The sequence below is a fragment of the Abramis brama genome (genome assembly GCF_963993115.1).
Source record: "Abramis brama genome assembly, chromosome: 10".
Taxonomy (NCBI): domain Eukaryota; kingdom Metazoa; phylum Chordata; class Actinopteri; order Cypriniformes; family Leuciscidae; genus Abramis; species Abramis brama.
In genome coordinates this window covers 7,592,865-7,616,335 of record NC_139972.1, presented here as the reverse complement: position 1 = coordinate 7,616,335, position 23,471 = coordinate 7,592,865, and the positions used below count along the sequence as shown (strand labels likewise).

Below are 23,471 nucleotides of genomic sequence, written 5' to 3'. Positions count from 1 at the left end.
CGTGACACTCTGCGCACTGAGGATGCGCAGAAGACAGAAGCAGGCAGGAGAGACTCGAGACGAGCTGAAACTTTAACCAGTCGAGGCTGAAAGTGACGCTGTTAACGATCCTGAATGAAGGAATATTTTCTTCGGATGCCGTATATTTTCAGTCTGCAGGTGAGAGATGTTACAAGATTACAGAGTTTAAACAGCTCCAGAATGTACGTGTTGAAGTAGCGTTACTGATGTGATGATTGAATGTGTTTTGTGTCCTGGTTTATTATTAATTAGAGTGTAATATGTAACTTGGCAGAGAGTTTTTCCACAGACTCTGTTTTAGTCTATTGACACAAATAAAATGTGCTTAATGTGCCACTTAACAGAAGATCTCAGACATCACATCACCGTAATGAATGAGGTGAAAACAGGGACTATTGGAGACAAAGAGGCTTTTTTTCAGCAGCTCAGTTAAACATGATGGTCCTGTTGTTTCTCTGACTTTCCACAAGAATTAAACAAACATTTTTTAAACGCAACTGGTATGCAACTGCATTCAATTCTCTATATTTCTGTCAGAAAACTGACATGTTCAATTTAAATTTAGGTAAAGTTCTTCAGTAACTTCTCTTTAAATTTGGCAGATCTAATGTCCCTCCCCCTACAACAATTCACCAAGAAATACTTGGAATATCCTACAATAATCATCCTACAAGAGAAGGACAAACAGCTGAAATATGTGTGACTGTAAAAGTTGGAGTTTATTAAAGAGGAGATTGAAGACATGAGTGATCCAGAACCATCCAGAATAAAACATGAAGATACTGAGGAACAAATAGGTGTCCATTCTTGATTCTTCATTGTTGACTGCTTTAGTTGCTGTGAAATAAAAAGCAGTATATGGATGATACATGATACAAGAATACATCTAAATCATTACCTTGTTTCTAGCATTTTTCATCTATATTTTAATCATATTAACAAGTGAATGACAGAACTAACCTTTTTCACATTAAAGGGATCGTTCACTCAAAAGTGAAAATTACCCCATGATTTACTCACTCTCAAGCCATCTTAGGTGTATATGACTTTCTTTTTTCAGACGAATACAATCAGAGTTATATAAAAAAAAAAATGTCCTGGCTCTTCCAAGCTTTATAATGGCAGTGAATGGCCGTTTGTTGTGAAGTCCATCAAAGTGCATCCATTCATGATAAAAGTAATCCACACGGCTCTGCTGTGTTAATAAAGGTGATGACATTTTTAATATAACTCCGATTGTATTCTTCTGAAAGAAGAAAGTCATACCAACAATGTCTTTACCCGTGAGTAAATCATGGGGTAATTTAATGGGTGAACTATCCCCTAAAGATCTGATCTTGTATACTAAGTTACCTGGGGGGTTTTCCAGAAAGCAAGGTTATCTTACCATCAAAGATACTATAAACTCTTTGTCGATTAACCCAAATCTTGCTTATTCGAAGAATGCTGGTTACAAAAACGCGTCCGGGAGTAAGTTCAGCCAATCTAGAGTATGTTCAGGGTTAACAACACACAAGACATTCTCAACAGAGTGACGAATTGACGAGTCACAATGAAACTGACGCTAAGCAAAAGTGTGCCATACTACTTCTTTATACTTATTTTGTTTAATGGCTATATACATACTTTGTGCACATCACCACCTATTTAGTGGTTGCACAATTCATTTTCAATCTTTTCATTTAATATTCTTTAATCAATGTGAATAAGAAATATATTGTTTATTTGATGCTAATTCTATAATAATAAGAAAGACTTGTTAAACTAAATAGGCTAGTCTGTGCTTGCAAAGATAACATGGCTGTAAAAGTTTTATTTGCAGAAAATGACAACTGTTCAGAATAACGAAAACAATACCATAATTTCAGACCTAGTTTATATTCATTTTTAAAAATCGCAATACTTATGTTTTAACTTGGGAAGTGTTCAGACTTTAAGCCACTCCTGGTGAAAAAATTAAAGCAGCTTGTCTTTATTTAATGGCTGGTGACCCTCCATCTTCCTCTTGATTACATTCCAGAGGTTTTCAGTGGGGTTCAGGTCTGAGATTGTGATGGTCATGACAGGGTCTTGATCTGGTGGACCTCCATCCACACTTTCATTGGCCTGGCTGTGTGGATTGGAGCATTGTCCTGTGGGAAAAAACAATCCTTATGACCCATTCAGTCATTTTCATTGCAACTTCAAAGGAAGCAAGACAATGTTGTTGAAACTAGCGCCGATTGTTTTCCATATATCCATTTTCTTTAAAGTATCCTTAAAGTTTGAATTGTCAAACACTGATGGATTTTTCTGGACTTTAGCAATCAATTTTTCCACAATGCCATCTGCCATTTTGAATGCACGAGCTCTCATATTTGAATGGATTCTGATTAGCTGTCAGTGTTTTAAGGTTCAACAGCTGGGAAAAAGTCGTTCTGAAACTGATCCCAACGATATCGTTCCTCTATATCGTTATCGTTATAGCTGTGGTGTGGATTCTGCTATTCTTTTATATTTAGAACGATTTTTAGAACTATATCTTTATCGTTCTTGGTGTGAACGGGCCTTTAGAGTTGGGGAACATTGTCAAAGCAGATTGAAGCAATTTTTCTTTCAGGATAATCTTGTACATGGCTAGAGTTATGCATCCTTCGCAAAGACGTATCTGCCTAATTCTAGCCTTACTGAAGAACCACCAGATCATCACCAATCCTCCACCAAATTACACAGTGGGTACGAGGGGGGATGTACGCCTCTCCAGGTCTCTGTCTAACCATCAGAGGACCAGGGGCCTCATGTACAAAGACTTGCGTTGAATTCATACTAAAACATTGCGTACGGACAAAGCTGTAAATGTGCGTACGCACAAAAAACCCCAGATGTATGAATATCTGCGTACGAAGGATCCCACGCATATTCTCTTTGTACATCCCAGTTAACGTAAAATTGAGCGCACATGCACGAGCACAACGCCCCACCCAGTCTCCTCCCTTAATTAAATTAATTTAAATATGGTAATGAGTCCACTTTGGCAAAAGAAAGCAGTAAGAAAATGGCGGCAAGAAACGAAACTTTACAGAAAGTGAATTGGAGGTGCTACTATCGGAGGTAGAAACGAAAAAAAAAAAAATTATTTGAAACTTTGTCCTCCGGAATTAATAACAAAAGGAAAAAATATGAGTGGGAGAGTTTGGCTGATGCTGTCAATGCGGTGGGATCTGAAAGTCGCACTGTAGAGTAGACTGAGTACAGTTGAGATTTGATTTTTCACACAAAAATAGACACTGAAAAGAAGTGAATTTCCACATGACACTCCACATGACATTTCATTAGCTTGTAGACTAAGATATTATCAATCAATAATACCCTAGTTTATATTTTCCACAATTAGCTCATAAAAATAAGGTGCTTTTTGTCTCAACTTTGTCTCAACTGTACCAATATGTGGTACAGTTGAGACAGTGCATGGTACAGTTGAGACACCCATTTCTAATGATGTGAAGGTAACTAACCATTCATTGTAAATATAAAAAATAAAGACAAATAAAGAAAATAACAATTGGGCAGCATTTTTGTTTATTCATCCATTTATATTCATTCATTTTATTTAAATTAGCACTGGTTAAAATGTATAAAGCAGGAACAAGATATGTAACAATATTTATTAATAATACATAGTTTAAATATCACAAATATCAAATTTTATTTTCATTTGCGTCCTATGCTGGCTTATTACGACGTTTAACCTGTTATCATAACGCTGAACAACTAAACAGTGTGTTTCCTAATAGAACTCTATCGGGGGTACAGTATGTGTCTCAACTATCCCCCGCTGGCCACATCGCACATTTCTCTAGATTTTGCAATTACCTTGCATGACACAATACCATGAAATATGCCAGTTTTTAGGGCACAGAATAACGTTTGTGGTGATACCAGTTACGTTTAACAGTCACATAAGGATAATAAGCTATTAATTGTGGAGAATGCATGGTGAAGTGAACGTCATATCTTAGAAAAAAAAACTTTTCCCGATATCTTCGGATCGGAGATGCGTCCGTTGTTCAAATTTCCCACGATCAAAGAGGACACTAATATGCACGTGCACAGCAAAAATCACAACTTGTGCTTGCTGCGAACGCAAGTTATTTAAGGTGTCTCAACTGTACACATGTCTCAACTGTACACAGTCTACCCTAAATTACATTAAAAAGAAATGGTCTGATATAAAGGTGGACATTAAACCAAAGCTGTCACTGCCATAGACTAAGGGTTGTATCAATTTGCATATGCTTTTATATGTTCTTACTTAATTGCATAATTGATAGAATATTTCCATAAGGCTTGTGTGACAATATATGTCATTTATTTTATAAATTGCAAATTAATAGCAATGCTTCCCACGGTTGGTGGTGCGATACAATTGTAGAACAATTCGTTGTGTAATGTTTGCAACTTCACTTCATTGCCTGTAAGAGTCGCCAACGGACAAAAACAATGAGAAATGTACGTACGCCAGACATGAAATTGGCGTGGAGGAACGCACATTCTCGCGTTAATTTCACTGTTAGTACATACGACTGTGAGCGTGAAAGCTGGCGTACGCAAAGTTTTTGTGCGTATGCAAGATTGATAAATGAGGCCCCAGGTGTTTGGCAAATCTGAAAACTGGACTCATCAGAGAAGATCAGAATCAGGCAGATCTGTCTTTGTGAAGGACGTGTGATTCAGGCCACGTACAAGGTTATCCTGGAAGAAAACATGCTTCCATCTGCTCTGAGAATGTTCCCGAACATTGACAAGACCACCAGATCAAGACCCTGTCATGGCCATCACAATCTCCAGACTTGAACCCCACTGAAAACCTCTGGAATGTGATCAAGTGGAAGATGGAGGGTCACCAGCCATTACATAAATCTAAGATGCTTTATTTTTTTCACCAGGAGTGGCTTAAATATAAAGTCGCCCAACAGCAATGTGACCAAATGAATCTGAAGCTGTGATTGGAAATCAGGGTTATTCCACCAAATATGGATTTCTGAACTCTACCTAAGTTAAAAACACAAGTATCGCGTTATTTAAAAATGAATATAAACTTGTTTTCTTTGCATTATTCAAGATCTGAAAACATGGCATCTTTTTTCTTGTTTTTGACCAGTTGTCATTTTCTGCAAATAAATGCTCAAAATTACAATATTTTTATTTGTAATTTGGAAGAAATGTTGTCATTAGTTTTTAGAATAAATCAGAAATGTTCGTTTTACTCAAACAAATACATATGAAACTACTATTTTGCAGTGGACTTTTTCCAGAGCTGTGTATATATAATAACCATTAACTTGGATAAAATAAACATAACATTGTTTTAATAGTTTTCCTGATATATCGATATAACTATGATAGTGTGCGCAATCTGTCACGCCCACTGGAGCCTCATCAGGTTATGTTCAGAGAGTAAGGTACTATGGCTATTTACGGTAAAAGTTACCTCCATTTTTTTTGGAACCGAAAGTTGAAAAGTTATCCGCTTACTTGCCCTTAAACATACCCAGGTATGTCACATAACCTGCTTTCTGGAATACACCTCTGATCTCTTGTTGTCTTTTAGTTAGTAATGTTAACTTAAATTTTCACATTTACTCCCCTTGAACTGTATATGTTTATTTTAGACCAGATGGAGTGATGGAGCAAAAACACAAACTGCGTGAAATGGAGGAGAAACATGGCTTCAAACCTCAAGGAAAAAAAGCCAAAAAGCTGCACTCCTGCTCTCAGTGTGGAAAGAGTTTCCAAAAATGATCGAAACCTTAACAGACACATGATAATTCACACTGGAGAGAAACCTTTCAAGTGCTCATATTGTGACAAGAGTTTCACTCAGTCTGGAAACCTGAAACTACATGAGCGAGTTCATACTGGAGAGAAGCCGTACCACTGCACTCAGTGTGAGAAGAGTTTTTGTCAAGCATCAGATCTCAGTGTTCATCTGCGCATTCATTCTGGAGAAAAACCATTTAACTGTGATCAGTGTGGTAAAGATTTTAATTCATCATCAAATCTAAAACAACACCTGAAAGTTCATTCAGGTGAGAGGCCTTATGTGTGTTCTCTTTGTGGAAAGAGTTTTTCAAGACTGAACCATTTTAAACAGCACCAGAAAACACACAATAAAGTGAGAGATCATGTGTGTTTGGACTGTGGGAAGAGCTTTACTAGAACTGACTATCTGAAACAGCACCAAAGAATTCATACTGGAGAAAAACCTTACAAGTGCTCAGTTTGTTACAAGAGTTTCACATGGTCAGCATCTCTGAAATCACATGAGCGATTTCATATTGGAGAGAAGCAGTAGTACTGTACTCCGTGTGCGAAGAGTTTTAGAAATTGTTTTCTCAGTCACATGAAGACATATCACAATTCATCACAATGAGCAAAATTTCATTTTCATGTCAAATGCTGTCAATTAAATGTAGTGAGTTGAACAAAATATTTCTCTTTTAAACTTTCTGAATTTGGTGATATTCTTATAGAACTAGAAAGACTTGTTTGTAGTTTGATCAGGGAACTAAAATAGTGTTTGAAGCTTCAGATAATAATTCTTGCAGTGTAACTAATGATCTGTTTCTTAGTGGTAAGTTTGCAAAATCTCGCAGGATGGGTCGTGTGCTAAATAGGTCTATCTAGAGTTAGATATATTCATCATTCACTTGCAGTTCCCATATTTTGTTTTGATACTACATGTACTATCAAAATAAAATATGGGAACTACAAGTGAATGATATGAATATATCTAATTGTGAGGAATAAAACAATGTCTTGGTCCATCTAATGAACAAAACCATTTATATGTGATCAGTATGGCAAAAACTTTACTTCAGAATTTATTCTGAAAAACACCTTAAGGTTTATCAGTCGGGCCACAAGGGCTATTAACAGACCATTTCAAATTAGGCTTTATCGTTGTTTCACATAAAAGAACATGTACTTATTCAATATTGTTTGCTCTTGTTTATTTGGTGTCACAAGACTGAACAAAACAACTCTTTCAGGCTTTTAGTTCAAAAGAGAACATTTAGAAAAATGTTTTTTATAAATTAATGTTTGTCACTTATTTTACTTGAGAATCAATTCTATTTAGTTTCCACCAAAGCAATTTAGTGTAATTTATCTCTCTCCTGTCTCACTATCCTGTTACTGTTACCGCTAAGATTTAGGGACCAAAAAAAAAGTTATTTTTTGTAATTATATGATGTAGGGTCAATACAAGCAAGTATCATGAAATCAAGCAACATTTACAAGCAAAAGTGCTGTTTACCCGCATTATGAAATTGATTTTAACAGCTCCATAAATAAGTTATTATTTATAAGTTATTATTGGATAACTTTAATTTTAGACACAAGTATTTCTACGAAAAGATATATTTTTTTGTTGGTATTGATAAGGTTTGATTAACCCAGTTCAGGTGACTAGACTGTCGGAAGTCAAAAGTCTGACGATAGTGTATTTGCTCCGTATCAGTGACGAAAGTTGATTTTAAGAATATGCGGCCCCTTTAAGAAACGTGACACTCTGCGCACTGAGGATGCGCAGAACAGAGAGGCAGGCACGAGAGAGACGAGCTGAAACTAACCAGTTGAGGCTGAAAGTGACGCTGTTAACGATCGTGAATGAAGGACAAATGTGGAATATTTTCTTCGTATGCCGTATATTTCCAGTCTGCAGGTGAGAAATGTTCTCATTTTTCAGAGTTTAACATAAAACAACTGCTCAACAAAGAAATGCGTTGCGTTTCCAGATTTCTTAGTGTAATAATATGTTTGCAGAGTTTTTCACAGACTCTGTTTCAGCCTATTGACACCAATAAAATGTGCTTAATGTTCCACTTTACAGAAGATCTCAGACATCACCGTAATGAATGAGGTGAAAACAGGGAACTATTGGAGACTAAGGCTTTTCAGCAGCTCAGCTAAACATGAAGGTCCTGTTGTTTCCTGTTGACCTGTTGTCTTTCGACAAGAATTAAACAAACCTTAAATGCAACTGGTATGTAACTGCATTGAATTATCTATATTTCTATCAGAATACAGACATGTTCAGTTAATTTAAATGTAAGTAAAGTAATAACTTCTCTTTGAATTTTTGCAGATCTGGTGTCCATCCCACAACAATTCACCAATAAATACTGGGAATATTCCCATCATCCTACAAGAGAAGGACAAACTCCAGGAGTAGCAGCTGAAATCTGTGTGACTGTTAAAGATGGAGTTTATTAAAGAGGAGATTGAAGACATGAGTGATCCAGAACCATCCAGAATAAAACATGAAGATACTGAGGAACAAATAGGTTGGTGTCCATTCTTGATTCTTCAATAATTTGGATGATAAATGATAGAGAAATGCATCTAAACGTTCATAACCTTGTATATAGCAGTTTTAATTGTATCAAAGGCACAATATGTACGATTGTTAGATTAAAACATCCAAAAACCGGGGGGTTTCACCACTGTTGAATAAGAAACAATATCAAGACTATAAAACTCGTCAAAACTCTGTGAATAACAACAAGCGTATCAGTGAGAACACTCGGTTAAACTTCGCACACACTCGAACCTGACTGCACATCACATTGTTTACTTTATTGATACTGCTTTTAATCGTAATGCAACGGACTGGTCAACGGGACATATATTAAGCCTTTAAAGAAAAGGGTTATTGGGCTGTTTACAGTGTCATATACAATAAAGGAGTCTGCACAGCGACAGGAAATAGAAATTAACACAAAAAACCTGCCTAGTGCTATACGGTGGACTTGGAGTTTTTTTTTTGAGCTGCTGTGAATGAATTCTTTCTGCGTACACACAATATTACGTAACACACTGCGCTAAATGCTCTAAATAGCCCACTTAAAGTGTTTATTACAAATAAATGACTAAATGTTAATGAACAAACATTTGCGTTGCGCTGCAGCACTTCCCGCGCCCCTGGTGTCTGTCTAACAATCCTGTCTAATACATTATTAGATATAAATGTTTTACATGGAGAGTAGACAGTATATGAAAAGTTATTAGCGTATGTCTTGTGGTTGATGTCGAGTGTCACCAGCTGAGCAGAAATACATTTATAATCATGTTTCGCTTGGTCCCCTCCAAGCTGCATTGGATTTTCTCCTCGGCATGTTTACAAAGCTTTTTTTAAAATGGAAGGTGCTGGTGTTTCGCGTGCGTTCAGCCAATCAGCGTACACTAACCATAGTGCTGGTTTAGACCGACTCTGAAGTAGGAGCTAAATTTGTTCCACCAAAAGGAGTTCTCAGAACTAAAATCATTCCTAGTTTCTGCGGTGCGAACGTGCCAAAACTCGGGTACTTAGCCAATAGTTCTAGGAACTATGAAAAGGTTCCTCCGGTGCGAAAGCCTCTCCTGTCTTTAGTTCAGAGGTGGCTGTTTCTCCTCCTCTAAAATTAATAAATTACACGTTATCTGTGGTCTCTTAACTTTCCCGCTCTAGTAGAGTACAATTTGGACAAAATAAAAAATACATAAAACATTTTACACAGATTTCTTTCAAGTCATTTTATGAGTTATGAACAGAAACACACACTGGTACCATGCAAGGCTCACTTTCAATCAACCATTCAATATTTATAACAATTGCATTAATTATATGTGATCTAAGGGTAATAGTCAAATATAGGTTGTAGAAACGATAGAGATTTATGCATTTGAGCGATGTTTGATTATAAGTCCGTCTAGTATGGTTTTGGAATAATCGGATGCATTTTAACCCTTGTGCATTGTTTAAATTTACAACCTTTCGTTATGTTTGTGGCTGAAAACAGCCACTACTTTAAACTGCTGTAAAAATGTATCAGATAAATATTTTTTTCCAAATTTTTTTTTGCATAAATCTATTAATCAACCTCAGTCCTGCTCAAAAATACTAAATGTTTAAAAAAAAAATCAGGATTTTAACTCTTTAATTGCCAAATTTGTAAATGATGTCACTGATTTGGAAAAAAACAAACACAAAATGACTAATTTTCAATATAAAATGTGATTGTAGACTGGATTTTTTTTAACCTTTTATCACAGTCTTGGACATGTCAAAGATTAGAAACAACACTGGTTTTGATGCATTGTTAGTTTTTGTGCAGCATCAGATTTTAACTTTTTCTCCCTCATTTACTGTTCGTGGCTGTTTTTGCCCCATTGACTTCCATTATAACCACATTTTTTGATTGCAAAGCCATGACACCATATAATCATGCATTTTTGATTGTTGGTGGTTTTCCCTGTTGGGAAGAGGTAAAATTTGTAATTTTTACTGTTGATAACCAGGTGGCACCATTAACCCTTTAGATAGGCCTGTGCAAAAAAAAGCTTAGTTTCTGGCTTTTACATGGAGTTATATGCAGTTTATATGGATTATAATAGCATAATAAAGTGTGTGTGTGTGTTTGTGTGAACTCACCTTGATGCGTCTGAGATAATCAAAATATGCACCTCAGCTCTCAGAACTACATGGAGTAAACAAAAACAAAGTAAGTGTATTTATGCATCTGCTGCCTTTTGATGGTGAGAAATGCAGACTAAACAAACACAAAGCATGTGGATTTAAACGCGTGCATGCAAGCCTGCTGGTCATTTGATGGTGAGAAGAGCAGCAAGCAACATGAGAAAGGGCTTGACTTGTAGTGAAGTTTCAGAGATGATTATGCAGCCTGACCCCTCCAGCAGGATGTATTGTCTTCTCCCTCTGACACCACAGACTCAGGAGAGTCAGATCCTGATTTGGATGTGGCACCCTCATCATCCTCTCTAGCTTCCACTGAAGGCGAGGAGGATTCGGAGGATCCTGGATCTGGGTGGATTGGGAGAAACGGCGAAGTGTGGTTTTCCACTAACGCGGAGACAACTCCCTTTCTTCAGCCTGCCAGAGGCGTGACTCCAGGGCCGACGCGCTATGCCATCACAAGGCATAGTCATACATGTTTGTATGACTGTACAAACATGTATGTGTTGACGCAAATCATGCTGACAATGAGGTCAATCATCTCCTCCGTAAAAAACAGATTGAACACGGAATCCATGTTCTGGACCCTTGTGATGGCATAGCGCGTCGGCCCTGGAGTCCCGCCTCTGGCAGGCTGAAGAAAGAGAGTTGTCTCCGCGTTAGTGGAAAACCACACTTCGCCGTTTCTCCCAATCCACCCAGATCCAGGATCCTCCGAATCCTCCTCGCCTTCAGTGGAAGCTAGAGAGGATGATGAGGGTGCCACATCCAAATCAGGATCTGACTCTCCTGAGTCTGTGGTGTCAGAGGGAGAAGACGATACATCCTGCAGCTCGCTGGAGGGGTCAGGCTGCATAATCATCTCTGAAACTTCACTACAAGTCAAGCCCTTTCTCATGTTGCTTGCTGCTCTTCTCACCATCAAATGACCAGCAGGCTTGCATGCACGCATTTAAATCCACATGCTTTGTGTTTGTTTAGTCTGCATTTCTCACCATCAAAAGGCAGCAGATGCACAAATACACTTACATTGTTTTTGTTTACTCCATGTAGTTCTGAGAGCTGAGGTGCATATTTTGATTATCTCAGACGCATCAAGGTGAGTACACACACACACACACACACACACTTTATTATGCTATTATAATCCATATAAACTGCATATAACTCCATGTAAAAGCCAGAAACTAAGCTTTTTTTTGCACAGGCCTATCTAAAGGGTTAATGGTGCCACCTGGTTATCAACAGTAAAAATTACAAATTTTACCTCTTCCCAACAGGGAAAACCACCAACAATCAAAAATGCATAATTATATGGTGTCATGGCTTTGCAATCAAAAAATGTGGTTATAATGGAAGTCAATGGGGCAAAAACAGCCACGAACAGTAAATGAGGGAGAAAAAGTTAAAATCTGATGCTGCACAAAAACTAACAATGCATCAAAACCAATGTTGTTTCTAATCTTTGACATGTCCAAGACTGTGATAAAAGGTAAAAAAAAATCCAGTCCACAATCACATTTTATATTGAAAATGAGTCATTTTGTGTGTTTTTTTTCCCAAATCAGTGACATCATTTACGAATTTGGCAATTAAAGAGTTAAAATCCTGATTTTTTTTTAAACATTTAGTATTTTTGAGCAGGACTGAGGTTGATTAATAGATTTATGCAAAAAAAATTGAAAAAAATATTTATCTGCTATATTTTTACAGCAGTTTAAAGTAGTGGCTGTTTTCAGCCACAAACATAACGAAAGGGTAGTAAATTTGCCCACAGTGTACTTTTGAGTTTTTGAAAAATTTCAAAGCATTTTCCCAAAATATGTGTCAAAATAAGATTTGTCACCAAAATTCATTCCATTTGCTGAAACACAGAGAAAGTTATGGCCAAATTTAGACTAAAAAATACCCCGTAGTGGATGAAAACATCCCCAACAGCACATAAGGGTTAATATGTAAAGTCTGAAGGCCCTATCATACTCCCGGCACAATGCAGTGCCAGACACAACGCAAGTGTTTTTTGCTAGTTTCAGCCCGACGTAGTTTTCATTTTCACGTCCTGTGCCACGTTGTTTAAATGGCAAATACATTTGCGCTCATTTGTGCGCCCCCGGGCTGCTGGTCTGAAAACGAGGTGTGTTCAGGCGCATTGTTGCACATTGCCATTTTGAGGCAACTGAAATAGTTTTCGCCATTAACTGAAACCTGGTCTAAAGTCAATAGCACAATATTTTTTTTGTTATTTAAAGAGCGCATTAGTAATATGCACCTATAGGCGGGTCCAATACGCACGTACACTCTGCTTCTCACACACATGGGGACGTGCAGCAACACAAACATGCAAAATATTAAAAATAAAAGTATTAAAATATAAAAGATTATTATTGTGTACATAAAGATATGGTGGAATCCGGCTTGTCCCGTAGATGGTCTGCTTGAGCTTTAACCTCGCGCACACACACACACACGGCTTTAATCTCGCGCAGGAGCGGATCCGTCTCCTCTCTGGAGACGCATTCAGTCTTTCAACTACCGAATTCCGCCGTGCAAATGGCAATCCGCCATGGCGCGAGCGCAACTGGCTTTTAAAGGGGATAGTAAAATGAGACTCTGATTGGTTTATTGCACGTAAAGTCCGAAAATTTTTCCCATTGATAAACTAGCAAAAGTGGATTCGGACACGGCCTAAGTGCACTTTAGACCACACGCTTAGATTGTGAAAATAGGGCCCTCAGTCTCTGTGGTTTAAGAGATTTCGATCTGTTTTTCAGAGCTCAGGTCAAACTGAGAAGGTAGTATGATTTGTTTATCTGTCGTAGGATCAAACAACCTCTTTGGTGTTTTCCTTGTGGGGCTCAGGCGTTGCCATCTCTAGGGGTGTGCCGGTTTCAGAATTGGTGATGAGAATTGGTGATGCGACGTTGCGACGTTCGTCTGTTATAGGACAACTTAGTTTGAATAAAATTAATATTTGTGTAGTGTTCAATCAATGTTGTTATCAATAGTAGAGATACGTGGATGGGGTATAGTTCATCCGCAACCGCATCACAAAACTCATCATCCGCACCAACGTTTTTTGACCAGATTTCAAAGCCGCACCCGCCCGCCATCCGCTGATTGTTTTGCGGTCTATGGACGATGCGATGCTCTGCTGATGCGAGCCGCAAGAAAGCCCTTGTCTGTTCTAGAAAGGATGCAGCAAAGATATTTAATGCTAATGTATGAGGCATAGGCCTACGCTGAGTTTCATTCATTTACGATGAGATGCGCTCTAGTTCAACTTCACAATGCAATGCAAGTGAACGCGGCGCATCGGAGCCTCGATGTCACGGTTATTATATTGTCTCCTATATTTGCTTTTTTATTTAATACATGCAATTGGTTGATGAAACATTTATTAAAATTAAGATACAATTTGTACAAAACGAAATTCGCTTTAAAGAAAGGCTTTCTACAAAGCAAAACTTAATGAAGTGGTAAAAATCATGTCTGACGATTTACAAAACAAAACTTCATTAAGTGGTAAAAACCATTTCTCCCGATTGCAAATGTTCATTGCTAATGTTTATTATTGCAAATGTTTTTCATTTGTTTAATAAATCTCATAATGATGGCACATCACTATATCATAGCTTTTATATATTTCAAATGATTGGCGGTCGGTCAAGGGGTACTTGGCAAAGAATCAAATACAGTTGGAAACGACGTAGACCATTAATAACACAGACTGTTAACAATTGTTTTTAATTCGTTTTTAAACATTCTTTATGATAAAAAATGTTTGTAAAAAATATTTTAATAACACGGTTTTGGCGGTTATAGAGTTCTAATGACGGTGTTCAACTATAACCGTCGGTCTCACGGTTATATACTAACCGTCACACCCCTAGCCATCTCCAAACCAATCCGTCTTATACAAGCTGCCTAACGATGACAAAGTTCTTCCTTTAGCAAGGCTCATCTCTTTCAAGCTTACATGGCCATAAAGTACTTAGCTGGGGGGTTCGTTAGTTTGCTCAGACTGGCTGGTGCCCACTTTGTTTATTGTCCTAGATTGTTGATTTGGGCTTTCTATGGGATTCTTCTTCTTGATCAGTCTGAAAGATTCACTGCTGTTTGATTCCGCCTCAGCTCCTACACACCGTAATGTTAAAGGGGTCATATAATGGTACGTGCACTTTTACAAGTTGATTGTACTGAAATGTGTGTTGGCAGTGCCTATACACAACCATCATAAAATGATAAAAAACCATCCAGTGTTTTTTCTTCTTTTATGTTTCCCCCCAACTCAAATCAAGCTGTTCGATTTTGTGACGTCACATGATTGTTGATTAACAGTAGCGTTTCAACACAGCCCCGCCCTCGCTCGTGAGCGAGCTGTCAATCATATGTACATATGTACGACGTTCTCAATATAATTCATAATCCCACGTTTATAATGAACAACGCGTTATGGTTATTGTGTTACAAACGGTGTACGCACAGAACAGAGGGACGGGGTGAGCAAAGCTCATTATCATTTAAAGACGCATGCACTTAAACGGCGTGCTGAAAACAGAGCTGTTTTTGACCAGGTAAAATGAGTGTTTTCTTACAATACTAATGAGAATTTTTAAAGTATATTACAAACTTTTAATTTAAACCCTAAAGAATCATATTAGCTTGTACAAAAATGGCATTATATGACCCCTTTAATAAAACTAGATTAGCTCACCCATGAACATTGTGGCGAGCAGGACGAGACCGAGGGCCATGAGAGAGCGACAACCGGCCTCGTGCCACTCTCTCACGGCCCTCTGCCTTGTCCTGCTCACCACAAACATGGTTTCCATCAGCTGTGGAGGGGAAGGCAACAACCCCCATGATTACACGCTCATTCACCCGTCATCAAGCTACATCTTTGTTCTTGTTTTTAATAAGTGACCTCTAGTGGTGAAAATTACTGTGAAAATGTTTGTGCCTTTAACAAGGGAATGACAGAACTGACCTTTGAACATCAAAGATCTGATGCTTTATACTCAGACAGAAACCGGTTTTGTTTTCTGTTAAATATTCCCTTTAATTTTCACACTTATCCTCCTTGAACTGATTATTGACTACTTAATCTGTTTATTTCAGACCAGATGGAAGTGAGACAAAAACTAAATGAAGTAAAGAAACACTGTGACTTCAAAACTCAAGGAACAAAACCCAAAAAGCTGCACTCCTGCTCTCTGTGTGGAAAGAGTTTCCTATATACATCTGGACTCAGAATTCATCTGTGTGTTCACTCTGGAGAAAAACCATTTAACTGTGATCAGTGTGGAAAGAGTTTTACACAAAAAGGAAACCTTAACAGACACATGAGACTTCACACTGGTGAAAAAACATATACATGCACTCAGTGTGGAAAGAGTTTTTATCAAGCATTAAGTCTCAATGTTCATCTGCTCCATCACTCTGGAGAAAAACCATTCAACTGTGATCAGTGTGGTAAAGATTTTATTTCATCATCAAATCTAAAACAACACCTGAAAGTTCATTCAGATGAGAGGCCTTATGTGTGTTCTCTCTGTGGAAAGAGTTTTTCATGGCTGAACAGTTTTAAACAGCACCAAAAAATACATAGTAATGTGAGAGATCATGTGTGTTGTGACTGTGGGAAGAGCTTTACTAGAGATGAGCATCTAAAACTGCACCAAAGAGTTCATACTGGAGAAAAACCTTACAAGTGCTCATATTGTGACAAGAGTTTTACTCAGTCTGCACACCTGAAATCACACGAGCAACTTCATACTGGAGAGAAGCCGTACGACTGTATTCAGTGTGAGAAGAGTTTTAGACATTTATCAAGCCTTCACACTCATTTGAAAAAATGTTGCAAATGAGCAGTATTCGTCTTTTGATGTTAAATACATTAAAGTAAATTATCTGGGATAAAATATATGTCTAGGTGCAGGTGAGAAGCAGGAGACTCAAGAAAAAGTCTACATTTGATATTGTAAGTAACCTCATACTGGAGAGAAGCCGTACTGCTGTCCTGAGTGTGAGAAGAGTTTTAGATATTCGTGTAGTTTTCTCAGGCACATGAAGAAATATTATTTTCTTTTCTAAAGTTGTTGCAGTGAGCAACGTTTCATTTTCATGTCAAATACAGTCATGTAAATATTGTGAGATGAACAAAATATGGAGTTGCTCCCAAAAGAACAATATCTAGTTTAACTTTGAGAATTTGGTGAAACGATTAGAGAACTAGAAAGACTTGTTTGTTTGATCAGGGAACTAAAAGAGTGTTTGAAACTTCAGGGGAAAAAAAAGTGTAAATAATTATTTGTTTCTTTCCAAGTGGTTAGTTTGCAAAAAACTGTCAGGGTGAGTTGTGTGCTAAATGGGTCTTATTTGAAATTTGATATCTTCATGTAATTTACTTATTTACTAAGTATACTGTGTTCTGAAAGAATATGCAATTATTAGAAATAAACAGAAAAAAAGTTTGTTTTGGAAAAAAGTGTAACTGATTTGTTTCATGTAAAAACAGGCTTTAAGTTTAAGTACATTTTTTGATTAAATGCATTGGTCACATTTCACTGTCTGTGAAACCAGGCCCACAGTTTGAAAATAAAACCCATTTCGTTTATATCTAATCTGGTGTCATCATTTTCTGCCTGGGACAGAGGATTAAAGTGTGTTCTCGCTTTTTTTTTTATCCCTTTTTACTTTTGTTTTTGTTTCGTTTATGCTTTTTTTCTTTATTACTTCCCTTAGACGGGTCGAGGGATGTAACATTTAAGAATCTACACAAAGGATATGACGTTGTACTCTTTATCTCCGGCTTTATTGCTCAATGTTTGAATGAATGATTCAATGACTCTCTCATAAAGACTTGAGGTGTGTTCGACTTGAAGTGGCGCTGCGCATACCGATCAGTGTATGAGAAATGTATGTATTGTTGTGGCAAATTCAAAGTCTTTTTGGTTCGGGTCTCAAAGAAATCTTTCAGAGTCGAAGTTCCAGGTCTCAGAAGAATTAACTTTGAGCAATTCAACAAAGTGAGATGCCAGCTGGCCATCTAAAGTTACCATTGCCAGTCCTCATGTCTTATACCTTTTTCTTATCGCACCCTTATATCTATTTCTTCTTTTTTGCCACTCGTGTCCTCGCCACCATTACAAACATCTTCCCCTAGACCTTCTTCTATTGGTGGAAGTCTCAAAACATCTCATATAACACACTTTTCTTGCAGTGCTTCCCAACACCTGCATCCCTCCTACAGGTTTTTGGGTACTTTTCCATTCTCTTATCCTTGTGGCCTATTTTCTGCTTGGTATTACCGCATTTAGACTTTTACATGAGACAAATTAAATTCTCCAACAGTATCAAAGTACAGAGAGAGCGATTAGAGAGCGGCTGTACATGTCATGCATCGATCAATCTGTGCAGCATCGCTTCAAGTCGAACACATCTTTTACTTGTTTCATTACTGGATGAATGTACTCTTGAATGATCTTTTAACAATTGAGAAGAGGCCCTAATGTAAAACAGTCTAAAGAAAAACAAAACTGTGAATGTCAATTAGCAAATTAACAGTCTAACAAACACTGAGCTGCTGAAAAGCATCATCTCGTTCAATAGTCCCTGTTTTCACCTCATTCGTTATGGTGATGTCTGAGATCTACTGTAAATTGGCACATCATTAGTGTCAGACAAACTACAGGATCATCACTTTATGTGTTAATCACCTATCAAAGTATCCTATCAAACAGCTTTCTTTACATCTTGACCCCTTAGTCACTAATGTCAACACCCAAGTGAGGAACCTTGGTGTAATTTTTGATTCTGAGCTGAAATTGGACAAACAAGACAATGCCGTGGGTTAAAAGTAGTTTCTATAAATTGCCGAGCATTGCTAGCCTAGAAATCTAGACGCACCCTAGCGGCAGCAAAATTTATTTTGCAGCCAGTGTGGTCTAACAACTCCGTTGACTTTCGAGCTGGAAAAACCAAACTCAGGTCAGGCCAATCACATCGTGTATAGAGTAGGCGGGGCGGGCTTAACATAATGACGACAGAGTTGCGACGGTTCCCTGCTACTTGAAAACAAAGAATGGCTGCTGAACAGCAGTCTTTCGAACCGGCTTTGGCCGCGACTCTGGAGGACTTGGAGTTAAGCTTTTCTTTGAGAAAAGAGCAAAGAACAGCACTTAAGTTATTTTTAAAAAAGGAAGAAGGACTGGATACGGCAAAAGTTTAATATACCAACTAGCCTTCTTCGTTGCTCTGATTGGTTGAAGCGCTGTCCTATTGCGTGCAGAGGGATTTTGAGAGACAACCGTTTATCCCGCCCCTCGGATTGAGCCGTGCCAATGGCTAACATCTTGATGTAGGTCTGGCTTGCCAGGCTAGAGCATTGCCAAATTTAAGAGAATTATGTCTTTTAAGGACATGGAAACTGTCATTCATGCTTTTATTTAATCCAGATTGGATTATTGCAACTCGTTATATTTGGGATTGTCTAGAATCTGTCTAGAAAATGCAGCAGCCAGACTGTTCACAGGCACAGGGAAACGATCTAGAGTTTCTCCGGTGCTGGCCTCTGTGCACTGGCTTCCTGTTGATTTTAGAGACCAATATAAAGTTTTGGCCATGGTTTTTAAAGATTTGCATGGTCTTGCTCCAGAGTGTATAGCACGTTTGTTACAGCATCATTGTTCCGCTCGACCCCTAAGATCAGGGTTTCTCAAACTCGGTCCTGGAGGGCCACTGTCCTGCACAGTTTAGCTCCAACCCTGATCAAACACACCTAGCTGTGAGTTTCTAGTGATCCTGAAGACATTAATAAGCTTGCTCAGGTGTGTTTGATCAGGGTTGGAGCTGAACTGTGCAGGACAGTGGCCCTCCAGGACTGAGTTTGAGAAACCCTACATAAGATCATCCCAGAGTTTGCTGAAAACACACCTCTACGCTGAACACACACCTCTACGCTGAAAACACACCTCTAAGCTGAAAACACACCTCTACGCTGAAAACACACCTCTACGCTGAAAACACACCTCTAAGCTGAAAACACACCTCTACGCTGAAAACACACCTCTACGCTGAACACACACCTCTACGCTGAAAACACACCTCTAAGCTGAACACACACCTCTACGCTGAAAACACACCTCTAAGCTGAACACACACCTCTACGCTGAAAACACACCTCTACGCTGAACACACACCTCTACGCTGAAAACACACCTCTATGCTGAAAACACACCTCTACGCTGAAAACACACCTCTTCGCTGAAAACACACTGATAACACACCTTTACGCTGAACACACACCTCTACGCTGAACACACACCTCTACGCTGTGGCATATAATTGCCCCTAGGTTTTGGGACACTGATCAGTGTTGTATATTGAGCCATTGTTTTGTGTTGAGTAATGTTTGTTGAGTGTTTTATTGAGTAATTTTTTAGACACGTACAGCACTTTGGCCAACTTGTGTAGTTTTTAAATGTGCTTAATAAATAAATGTTGATTGACCTTATTGAAAGTGTTTTTAATGTTTTACCCCTCAGGTTAAAGTGCATGACTAAAAATACTATTAAAGGCTACAGAAACCACACCTGCAAACTCTCTTTCTGACTCTGAAATCGGTCATTCACATGATTAGTGCAGATCTGAGGAGTTTTTATTTGAATGTATATCTGAAGAGAAATGACTGTCTTCATAAAAGTTTCAATGGCATCTTCTTTTATCTTTCTTCACTATGCCTAATAAAGTAGTGTTTATAAGCGCAGCGCTGCTTGTGTTCAGGAGTAACCGCTGTATTTCTGCGGCTGGTAAACTTGTTTCAAAACAACTTTGCTGGCGAAGCAACATGAAAAAATACATTTTTAAAAGAATTGTTACTTATACTACAAACCTCCTCTATTCAGTCTGAATATTGCATATTAAGTGGATTTCTGTCGTCTTGTGTTAGATTTCTGATTAGTTTAGATAATAATATAACTTCTGCCCTGTAACCTGTATCCTTATAATATTCTGGGTTACATAAAAATTAGCAACCTAGAGCAGTTTTATACACTACTAATATGTAACAGTCAAAATGCTCTATATTTGAACTAAATATATTTGAAGCACCACTTGTGTTTTGCTGTTAAGGTAATCCAGTATCTATTCTTTGATTTTTCCAGATCTGGTCCTGTGGGCGTCAGTATCACACAGTGATCACAGTTCACACCTGCAGTGAAGCCCCTCCCACAACAATTCACCAATAAATACTGGGAATATTCCCATCATCCTACAAGAGAAGGACAAACTCCAGGAGTAGCAGCTGAAATCTGTGTGACTGTTAAAGATGGAGTTTATTAAAGAGGAGATTGAAGACATGAGTGATCCAGAACCATCCAGAATAAAACATGAAGATACTGAGGAACAAATAGGTTGGTGTCCATTCTTGATTCTTCATTGTTGTTTGCTTTGGTAGCTGTGAAATAATAATCAGTATATGAATGAAAAATTCTATAGAAATGCTTATATAATTTTGATCGTCATCTTTTATGTACTTTTAATCATAATCTTGTAGGCTATAACAGTTGTCAAACTCATTTTGATCATATTAACAAGAGAATGACAGAACTTAACTTTGGCACATCAAAGGTCTGATACTTGATCTCTGTTGCTTTCTGCTATTAACCCGTAAGCCCTGAGGGCGTTTTAGAGTTGTTTTTTCTGAGTGACATACACAAAACTAAAGACTCATATCTCCAAAACTATAGCAAGGAGAGTCAAAAGGTATCGTTTGATAAAACATTTTATACATTTTTAGAAAATATACATTACATTACATTTGGACATTCTCACATTCTCATCGCCGGCGGTACACTTCGGGTTAAATCAGGGTTCACTTAAACTGATTCTAATTTTATATTTATTTTAGATCGAATGGAAGTGAAAGAGCAAAGACAAGAACTGGAGGAATTTAAGGAGGAACATCACAACATTAAAATTCAAGAATCAAAAGCCAAAAAGCGTCACTCCTGCTCTCAGTGTGGAAAGAGTTTTTCTCAAGCATCACATCTAAAACAACACCTGAAAGTTCATTCAGATGAGAGGCCTTATGTGTGTTCTCTCTGTGGAAAGAGTTTTTCAAGACTGAACAATTTTAAACGGCACCAGAAAACACATGATGAAGTGAGAGATCATGTGTGTTGTGACTGTGGGAAGAGCTTTACTACATCTCAAAATCTGAAACTGCACCAAAGAATTCATACTGGAGAAAAACCTTTCAAGTGCTCATATTGTGACAAGAGTTTCACTCAGTTGGGAACACTGAAAGTACATGAGCGAGTTCATACTGGAGAGAAGCCGTACCACTGCACTCAGTGTGAGAAGAGTTTTACTCAAGCATCAACTCTCAGTGATCATCTGCGTATTCATTCCGGAGAAAAACCATTTAACTGTGATCAGTGTGGTAAAGATTTTATTTCATCATCACAACTAAAAAAACACATGAAAGTTCATTCAGATGAGAGGCCTTATGTGTGTTCTCTCTGTGGAAAGAGTTTTTCAAGACTGAAGAATTTTAAACGGCACCAGAAAACACAATGACGTGAGAGATCATGTGTGTTGTGACTGTGGGAAGAGCTTTACTAGAGCTGAATATCTGAAACGGCACCAAAGAATTCATACTGGAGAAAAATCTGTGAAAGTGCTCATATTGTGACAAGAGTTTCACTCAGTTGGGAACACTGAAAGTACGAGCGACTTCATACCAGAGAGAAGCCGTACCACTGCACTCAGTGTGAGAAGAGTGAAGAAATATCATAAGTCCAGGGTTTGAAATTAACACCCGCCAACTCACCAAATGCAGATATAAATAACCTGTGGCGGGTAACGCTGTCAGATCACTAGCCAATTTGGCGGGTTTTTAGGTTTACTCACTTTGCTGCAGAAGTTTGTGTAAGCCAAATCTCAACAGATTTAGCATAAATACTCAACTCGTGAGTCATCATGATATATTAAATACAGCGTATTGCACAGAATCTGCTCATATTTGGCTTACTTGAACACACACGTCACTACACAACAAGTAACGGTGCGCTTGTTAATTTGCATTGAAGCAATAGCGAAGATTAAAAAGCGTTTGGTTAACAGAAGACACATTGCTATTTTCCAACATCCTACATTTTTTTGATGTTCTTTGTACTGTATTGATCTGTCCATCTAAAACACATTTTTGGTGAAAAGGATGAGGATGGGTTGAGTATTATGTTTAAATATTGTTTTGTTTATTTTGTTTTATAATTTTTTTCCTTACTCGTTTGTATATTTCATTTATGTGTTTCTTTCTTTTTAATAGTTCGAAATAAAGTTTTCAAACAATCAAAAGGATGACAGAGGAAGGGAGAAGATGGCTGGATGACAGCATTTAGTTTGAATAAGAAATTAATATATAAAATCCATATATATATATATATATATATAGCTGTGACGTAGTTAGGCTGGCTCTTTTCTTTTTCCTTTTCTTTTTATAGCTAGTAGAAGTTATGAATGGCCGGTAACTTTTTACTTTTAACTTAAAAACATTAGTAGCCAAATTGGCCGGTGAGTCAAAAGTTAATTTCAAACCTGCATAAGTCGTCACAGTGAGCAACATGTGGTTTTCATGTATAATACTGTCAAGTAAAGGTTGTGAATTGAACAAAATATGGAGTTGCTCCCAAAAGCACAATATCATCTTTTTTAACTTTGTGAATTTGGTGAAATTCTTATAGAACTATAAAGACTTGTTTGTAGTTTGATCAGGGAACTAAAAGAGTGTTTGAAGCTTCAGAAAATAATTCTTGCAGTGTAAATAATGATCTGTTTCTTTCTTAGTGGTAAGTTTGCAAAAGGTTGTGTCCCGAGTAGATCTTTCTTGAATTAGATATATTCATATAATTTACTTATTGTAGTTCCCACATTGTGTTTTGATAGTACATGC

General features: G+C 37.7%; 1 long non-coding RNA gene across 2 annotated transcripts; it reads left to right on the top strand.

Moving 5' to 3' along the window:
- Positions 1-15: 15 nt before the first annotated feature.
- On the top strand, positions 16-22,872 carry LOC311090857. 2 transcript variants are annotated; one of them, XR_014607957.1, is made up of 8 exons: positions 16-159; positions 366-521; positions 624-818; positions 5,673-7,726; positions 7,895-8,047; positions 8,150-8,348; positions 20,680-20,928; positions 21,426-22,872. It is a non-coding gene; the product is annotated as an uncharacterized lncRNA (long non-coding RNA). The 2 variants fall into 2 exon arrangements; XR_014607958.1 differs by lacking the exons at positions 20,680-20,928; positions 21,426-22,872 and adding an exon at positions 15,635-17,139.
- Positions 22,873-23,471: the final 599 nt, after the last annotated feature.